Source organism: Anneissia japonica, unplaced genomic scaffold (genome assembly GCF_011630105.1).
Source record: "Anneissia japonica isolate Jap-2015-1 unplaced genomic scaffold, ASM1163010v1 scaffold287960_len3192837_cov198, whole genome shotgun sequence".
Lineage (NCBI taxonomy): Eukaryota > Metazoa > Echinodermata > Crinoidea > Comatulida > Comatulidae > Anneissia > Anneissia japonica.
The window spans coordinates 2,441,125-2,450,598 of NW_022712725.1; the positions used below are offsets into that span (position 1 = coordinate 2,441,125).

The 9,474-nt window shown below is 33.6% G+C and overlaps 1 protein-coding gene across 1 annotated transcript in view; it reads right to left on the reverse strand.

Annotated features, from left to right (window-relative positions):
* The window catches only part of LOC117108005, a 45,227-nt gene extending 38,202 nt beyond the window's left edge, over window positions 1-7,025 (reverse strand). Inside the window, exon 1 of the mRNA XM_033249829.1 lies at window positions 6,844-7,025. The gene's annotated coding sequence lies outside the window, so the exon portion shown is untranslated. The remainder of the gene's footprint in view (window positions 1-6,843) is intronic.
* Between the last annotated feature and the right edge of the window lie 2,449 nt (window positions 7,026-9,474).

Sequence of the window (9,474 nt, forward strand, 5' to 3'; positions counted from 1 at the left end):
CTTTTGTCTAATTATTAATATTAATATTATTTAAAAAAAATAATAATATTATCCTGAACATTATTCCCATGAATGACCCTTCCCCCTCCTACAGAGGAAAAAAGCTGCTGACAATTTACACTTTTTTACCATCTAAAAAGCATTATACAGGTGCGCATCCAGAGACGTTTGAAAAGGGGAGGGCGAAAGTAGGGCCTATCGAGATAATTAGGCTTATGTCTTCTTTCTTTTTTCCCTTTTCTTACTTTCCAAAAGGGGCGTGGGGGGACTCATCTAAATCCGCCCCTGCTGTGGGAGGACCGGGCGTCGTTTACATCGCATCCTATGGATCCGGCCAGAAAATAATCATTCTGTGAAGCCCAGTCGACCAAATGCTGCAAGTATAATAGTGAATATACTGCATCGTCTTTAACTGTAATTTTAGAAAGCCCTTTGCAAATCAAATTCAAATTAGTGGCACTTTTAAAAATAAGAAAATGATTTTGTTAATAATGTTCATAAAGTTAAAGCAGGTAAGATACTACCATGCCTACTGGTAAAGAAATAGAATACATTATACAATACATGCTAAAATGTTATGATTTATGTAGTCTGTAGACGTTCCTTACTCGTCACATATTTCCTTATTATGATTAACATAGTCAGTTTATTTTATTACATTATATTTAGTGAACATACACGCGTTTGTAACAGCCGCACTTACTGAAATGGTAAGTTCCACATACTTACCATACGAATACTCCGCTGCTCCTTTTACCGTACCGTACTGTGAGAACGTAATTTGAATAATGAATCCTCACATGTGTTGCTTTTGTAGCGTGACAAAAAAATGTTTAGAAAAAAAAATAATAGACATAAATAGGAGCTCAAAATATGCCAGTAATAATAAGACATTTAAAAGAATGGTGCTACGATATATTTCTTCAAGAGCTGTGCACGCGTCTGGACGGCAAATTGGCACAAACATTAAGGCCTTACTCAATTTATAATATAGATTATTAGTGGATGGATGAATGGATAAGTATTGTTAGGGTTGAGAAATTAAGCTTTAGGAGAATATTTATTGCCTAAAGTACACCAACAAAATCAGTAGGCACTAATTGTACAGTACAATGAAGCATCAGTTATTTCAATTAGTTACCGTACCAATTTACTTGCTTTTACATCTAGGCCTAATCCTTTTACATACAATTACAATTCACAAATTTTTGCTTAAAATAGAAGTTTCCATCAACCTGAGATATCGTAATGGCGCGGCAGCTTTAAAGCGAGTATTGCCCTTTCCATTATTGACGGCTGTATCCTCAGCCTAATAATAAAACAATTTCCATAATACCCTAATCAACAAAGCACCGAAGAGAACATAAACAATTTTCCCGGATTCAGTTGGGATAGTAAATCATTCCAAATAAGCAGACATTAGTGATTTGAGTGATTGTTTTATAAATAGCATTTATTTGAATCAATCAATCATAACATATTGGAATGACACATTATACGGTAGTTTAACTGTTAGTGATAGAATCAGGTTAGGTTTATCGTAGTCACATTGTGTCAGCCAGTGTTACCACCATGAATAATATTCCAAGCATGCACTAATCTTACTATAACAGTTGAAAATTTAAACATCCTCAGCACAGTCTGCGCATTCTCGGTAACTCTTACGATAATACTGGTTGCCAGATCCTAATCTTATCTCCTGAGAGAGAGATACTTTTTAAAAGTCAATATACCTTTATTGAGCAAAATTTATTGAAACGTCACAGAAGAGAAATGTGACAAAGGATGAAAAACATTGGCCTTCACTGGGACTCGAACCAGAAACCTTCTAGGTCATAACCACTTGACTACATAACATTGTGGTAAACCCAAGCACCAGTAGATTCTCCATCAGTATTTCAATGTGCCTAATAATAATAATAATAATAATAATAATAATAATAATAATAATAATAATAATAATAATAATAATAATAATAATAATATAGGCCTAGCACTAATATCGTATGTGATTTGACGGTCAAAGATCTATAAGATACACTCTCTTTTGTGCATTACTTTTTACTGCTCTGGCCTTACTTAAATCACAGATCCTATTTGTATATAGGATCTGTGTTTAAATGATTGGCTACTTGTAATCTAAATTCTAAAGCATTAAATTAAAACATAGACCCATACCATCTGTGATGTGCTAAAAACATACAATAATATTTCAATTATCCCTATTAAATTTATTATAGGCCTATTTGTTGGTTGAGGAAGCTTCTACATCATTTTTGGTAATGACCTCTAATCGTGCGTTCACAATTGTGTGCATTTTCTTTATATTCGGGATTATTAAAGAGATTTTCATTCAATTTCTCAAAATTATTAAAAATTAAAAAGGTCTGGAATACGTCAGCCATATTCTTTCCAACGTCCTATTATCGTAAGTTTTGCTCCTGATTTTTAAGATACATTACAGGCATTGAAGACCATTATAATTGCGACTCTCCAAACGATTTTTAAAATCTGTTTGATGAAGGGGTATCCATGACCTACCACCATTTTAGATCTAACAACAGACTTGTAAGAACTACAGATAACTCAATCGCAACACATTTGAAAGACCAATTAGTCATTAGATCTATAGCAACATAGCGGAGAAAGGTAACTTAAATTAAAATCTCCAGTTAAATTTCTTCTGTAATACATTCAATGCTAGCTTTGGAAAGAAGTTCACCAATAAAGTACTGAAATCACAATTATACACACAAAATTAATCAGGCATGCCTTACATTTAGTCAAGTTCAAATGTATAATCTTCCATCTCTAGAATATCTATACATTACATCAATAAAGGACCAAGGCAAAGCTTTATCGAAATCAGACTAAATCACCCTCTTAAAAAACCTGTTGTCGTCTGCAAACAGTCTAATCAGGAAGGCAGACGATTATTGATATAGATCATTACAAATAATAATGGCCCCAGAACATCGCCTTTTAAACTTTCCATTTTTTCACATTTTCGTCGTCGTTATATCATAATTGAGGTTAAGCTTAGGTCTGTAATTTTACATTTTTACTTTTGTTTTTTACGTCAGCTCTCTACCTTCCGTACCATGAATCAAGAACTACCGTCGGCCATTAAAATGTGTTTGTTACAAGAGCCCATTTTAAATTTCACGCCACTCTGGTCACACCGGTCAGCGACGAGGGTGTATCCCCATACTGCGGTTGGGGTGCTGGCTTGGAGTTCTTCTTTCCTTGTTTTCCAATTACATCTATTCGCTTGTTCTTGCGCATAGAGACCCTCGTATTTTGCACGGTATAAATGAATAGTCTTTAACCTGTTTAACTCTTGTTTAAGTTCCCACACTAGAAAACATCATTTTAGTTAAGTTTTCTTTAAAAAAAAAAAAAAAAAAAAAAAAAAAAAAAAAAAAAAAAACAGACCTACAACTTCATTAAAATCTAATTCCATGATATTGCCGGAAAAGAAAGAGATGAGTTAACAGAGTATATACACGAATTCTGCTTTATAAACTTGAGAAGAACAAGTTTATTATAAGCTGTGTTAAAAGTGACTTTTAATTTAAAAACGTGAAAAAGCTAGGCCAATATGCCCACAGTGGCAAGAATGTCGCAATCAGTGAAAACAGATACACATTGTACCATATCCTATTGCATTAAAAACGTACCTCCTGTCTTGAAGTATAGAAAATAATCAAAAATTCGATTACAGCATTGAACAAGTTATTTAAATGATCATAAAAGCTATTAACTTGCAAAGATGAACAGATTAAAAAGTCATTATACTACGTAAAGCCTTAAATTGATTACCAGTAAATTTATGGGTATTACAAACGAGTATAAACATGCTTATTACGGGTCTGTAAATTGCCTAGAAAATTTGTTTTCATTTGAATTCGTAACTGAAAGCCAATAATTTTTACATAAAAAAAGGAATGCAAATCAAGTTTTGGTAGGTTTTATCAGTTTTTCACCCAATCAAAACAGTATTTTTAAGTTGATTTTAACAATGAAGTTTTGAAATCAAAATCGAAAAGAAAAAAAATCACATCCACTCTCTACTTTAACACCCTCTTCCATAATCGCAAAAGTACAAACACTGTATGACCATGGATTCTTTTCTCCGTATGGTGTAACGTATTATTCGAGTAAACGAGCCGCTTTGAATAAACTTCACCTCGATTAAACGCCCCCTCTGTTATCGCTCCGGGCTGATCATTAATATTTCTCAATACGCTCCCAAATTACTGTGAACAAAACTACTGGAAGATACACCAATTAACTAATTACATAGTAGACGTGCTTTCATTTGAAAACGGTTATCTAAAAAAAAAAGTACAATGTGCTGCGCAATACATTACTATCATTAACATTAAGCACTATGTGTTACTTCAGGCCTCTCGCACACTGCCCCGATCCGTCGCGTGACGAGTCGTCACGTAGCAGCCTCACTGAATCGCGTCAGTTTCTGACGCCGAGTACGCTTATTTACATATGATCAGATATCAGTTTGCATACAAGCATCATGCCACAACGTCTACAATCGAAGATACAGCATCGTATAAGTATGTATCAGGATGTTTAATTTATCAAGTGGCTAACAAGGATGAACATTTACTATAACAAAATAAGTTAGCCCAAAGTGAAAGAATTTTGAAAACTGCTGAAATTATAATCGTCCGGCTCTCTAACTACAGCGGCCAACTTACAGTCCTAATAAATGTATGTTAAGAATATTTGCAGCATGAGCTTGCCATCCTCGCCATGGTATAGTGTGATGTAAACGCCACGTGATACGTTACCTAATACGAAATGAGAGCAAAGAAAACAAACGATGGCACGGACTTTCGCTATTTCATTCTTTAGATTCATAATTAAAACAATAACAGCATAGTGTTGGAAATCTCAATCTGAAGATGACAAATAATACTGATTCTGTGTGAATTTCCTTTCATGTTACTGGAAATATATTATTACATAATATAAAAAATTATATATATATGTAAATATATATAATTTATAGATAAATTAAAAGGATAAATACTAATAAACAATGTGCGAAACCATGGTTGGATCAAATTTGGAAAGCAACAGCTAAAATTTTAACGATAAGTAAACAACCAGAAATAAAACCAGAGCTTTCGGAAAACACTAAAGACTGGTACTCGAATACGAACAAGATGTTATAATCGTATCGAGTATAGCCTTTCAACAAAAACTTCCTGTATACAGTTGTATGAAAAAAGTGTCTCTGGCGGGATTCGAACCTGCAACCTCTCGTTATCAAGACGAGTGCCCCATTAGACCACGGTGTATAATCTAACCCGCAGGCACTTTATTTCATACTGACTAAAACACTCACACAATAGTGTAACTATGGATAAGCTGGAAAAATTATATATATATATATATATAGGCCTATATATATAGATATACTATAAATCGTCTTGCGGTCATGCTATAAATATATGTAAATACATTTTAAACGTTATAAAGAGGAATATTTGAGTGTGAAAACATATTCGAACCATGCACCTTCTGTTGTCTATGCAGACGCCTAAACTAACTAGGCCATTGAGGTTTTGTTAGGAATTCATATCTGATTAATGCATTTAATTTTTGACACTCATACGCCTTGATGCATGGCAAATAACAGTGGTCAATGTGATATGCACCCTTGTTATAAGCAGTTAACAGACGAGATCTCCGAAGAGATGCTTTTATAAATAAACCATGATATAATAGAGATAAACTCTAAATCGTCTTGCGGTAATGCTATAAATATATGTAAATAAGTTGTAAACGTTAAAAAAAAGAGGAATCTGCGTGTGTGGAAAAATAGGTGCCCCAACCGGATTCGAACCCATGACCTTCTGCTGTCTGCGGACGCCTTAATCAACTAAGCCATTGAGGCTTTTTGGGAATTCAAATCGATGTCGAGTTACAGGTTATATAAATTGAAATCCCATTATAAAGTATCGTTTTCATGGAGACAAAAAAAAAATTAATGGCTAAGGTCCAAAATGAAAATATATTGGATTGTACGAATTTGAGTAAAACAGTACGACCATGGAGGAATTAGTTAGAAGCTAATAAACTAATCCCTCCATGGTACGACCGACAAACATGTTATTATCTATACCTGTATTAATGATATGGGTCAAGTGTTTTCAAAACATGAATTTAGATAAAACTTTGTAGACTTGTTTTTTTTTTAATCTTTTGTATTTTTTGTCATAAGCTTAACCATGTCCCTTTAATAGGGTTGGAATATGGGTTTAATTGATCATACTGACACACGCAGTGTCCCTGCCGTAATGTTAAGACATTTCCACTCGTTTCAAGTAAAAGTGTCCCTCAAGAGAGGTGTCCCCAGAAAAATGGGTGATCCAATCGAAAGGGTTCTTCAAGCCCAAACTTTATCCTGATTCTATATATTTCATAAATCATTATATCTAAGTATTGTACAATCTGATGCAACATTACAAATAAAGCAAACTTGACCACTTTTATTTGTGGTTGTATTGACACTTGTTAAAACTGTCCGAATATACTTACTCAAAAATTATTGACTAATGAAACGCAAGTTTATTTCTGAATTTTGCTATAATAACTAACGTTAAAGTGTGAACGCTGATTAGGGTTAATTAATGTTAACTACGCAGTGTGTGCATTTAACTCGTAGAAGTACATGCTCGTATTTAACTATTATTCAACCCATGTCTTAACAGCTCATACCTTCTTTTGTTTTCTAAAACTATTGCAAGAATAGGCCTACTGATGTCTCATACAGTGTTTAAGGGTTGGACTATGTTCCATTATTATACATACCGTTCTATTAGGCCTATGTGAAATCTCAAACTAGATATTGGAATCGGCTGACTTCGAATTAGCTTCAGTAGGTGATTTAACTGCAATTTTTGTAATCAAAACTAATGAAGTATAGTATTGTACTTAAACCTGATGAGATTCTTCGTCTACGAGATATCCGTCTGGATGCACTGGTTCTCAGCTATTCCGTAGAATGTATTTTGTTCCAGTGGTTTTAAAAAGCAATCTGACGCAAAGTCGGTCGTTTGGGGGCAGTATGTACCTGGTTTCTGGCGGCGGCGTGTTTACAAGTTATTAGAACTGATAGATGTGTACTGATTCGAATGAAGTTTGATTTTGTGGAAACATATTGTCAGGTTAAAATGTACATATAATAAAATAGATTGCGTCTCAGACGTCAACTGTTGGATACTGTTATAAAATTAACGACTTAAAAAAAAAACCTAAAATACGAACAAAAAACCCCCCGCATGTTGTATAGCACCAAGCTTAAAAGTTGAAATATAATGTGCTTAAAGTACTATTGATTATCGCCAATCCATCGATCTAAGATCCAAGTTCACATTCCATTCACATAGGCCTACGTATTCTATTAGCTTACAAGATTGTGCAGACATTTACATGCATGACGCCGGTTCTTCAAGCGGAATTAATACATACCGTAGTTAAAATATATATGTGTTGAACATTATATTTATATTCATTAACTTCTTTACCATTAATATGTATATTGCAGGTTTTTTAATTTGTAAGCGGGTGCTGTTGTCTCGTAATACAATCTTAAAATGTTGAATAGTATAAATTGATATCGGAACGCAGCGGAGTGCACGTAAATAGGTGGTTGATTATCTTTTCTTTAAATCCATTCTAAAGCTCTGTCCAGATTATTAAATTGACAAAGAAACTGTTGTATGCCCATATATAGTCATGGTGTGCCTGTATATGGTCATGATGTGATGTCATCATGACCATATTGAGGCATGTCACATGTTTTTGTCAAACAAAATTTGATAGTCTAAACAGGGCTTTATTGCGGTAGTATTTGTTTTCTCAATTAAAAAAAAGTCTAAAGATATCCCCTCTCTAAAATCGAAAGCACACGCAGATATCTCCTACAAAAGTGGCATATCTACGGGGTAGCCCCCCACCCCCCAAAAAATAAAAATAATAAGTGGCCCCAAGACGCCCTCACATGGAATCATTTTAAAACTTTCTATGAACAACCAGGATTAGGTGTATTCCAGAAATCCAATTGTTTTTTTTTTTTCTTCTTTTCTTAGTGTGATTCTATGAGAATCATACAGTATAAAGCGTTTGGGTGCTATAGGTTTGTTGTATAGAATTTATCATTTCGAATTTTGGATGAAATAGACATTAGGCCTAGTGAATATTTATGCTTTTCAGAGGTTTTCACTTTTCTGCATCTCACAAGAAGGTGGTAAGACTATTTGTCTTAGCTTTAAACGGTGACTAAACGAAAATAGAATTGAAGCCAAGCCATAAAGCCTAATTTTAACTTACCGTAACTTCATTAACTGAAGTTTATTAAGTTTATTCAGAAACAGAACCATTAGGCCATTGATATTTGATAGCGGATATCGATTGACAAATGCAGGCCTACAACCAACAAGTAATAATTAGGATTACACGATGACAGCTTTACATACACTCGTCTTGGTCTTCTGTTGGTTATCTTATTTTCACCATAAGGGGGTATGGAGTATTTGTCAGCTCAGGTGTTTTTCTTTTAATTTGTAAACAAGAGTAAAATCAAAACAGGTAAACCCCATGGAATATTTAAGACAAAAGCATGAACCAGTAACAAGTAAATGCATGCATACATTATACATAATACATGCATACATAATACATAATAACATAATACATAATACATGCATACATTATACATAATAACTATTTAATAACATTCCCTTCAAATTGAATTTCACAGGGCTACATTAATACTTATGATTATCTTTCATTTTTCATTTCATTAATTTCTTCACTTGATATAAGTAATTATATACCCAGCAGTATAATTAATAATCATAATGGTCATGTTTCCAAATTCTCTAAAGTTGAAAGAGGGGTACGACAGGGGTGTCCCATCTCTGATTTTCTGTTTGTTTTTGGTGTTGAACCACTGGCATGTAAGATTAGACAATCTGTGGATATTAAAGAAATTAAGTTTCCCATAAACTCATACGAAAGGAATGAGGTACAAATTACTAGTTTTGTGGATAATACAACGATATTTGTCGATTCAGTTGATTCCTTTAACATGGCGATTATAACCTTAAAATATTTCTCTAATATTTCTCTATTTTATAAATAGTAAAAAATTAAAGCCGTTTTGGATAGACTCACCGATAACATACTGAAGATTGAAGACATTAAATGGAAGGTTAAACCAAATGATTTTGTAAAAATTCTTGGCGTGCAATTAAACCCAAATCTTACGCTTGAAAAAATAAAATGTAATTAAGAGAACAAAATACACAAAAAAAAATTTAATCGTACTTTAGATCCTGGAAGGGCAGAAGTTTGTCAATGATTGGCAAAAATGTAATTGTTAAGACTTTACTTTAGTGGCGTATCTCGAAGTCTTGAAATGGGGGTGATGATGGGGTA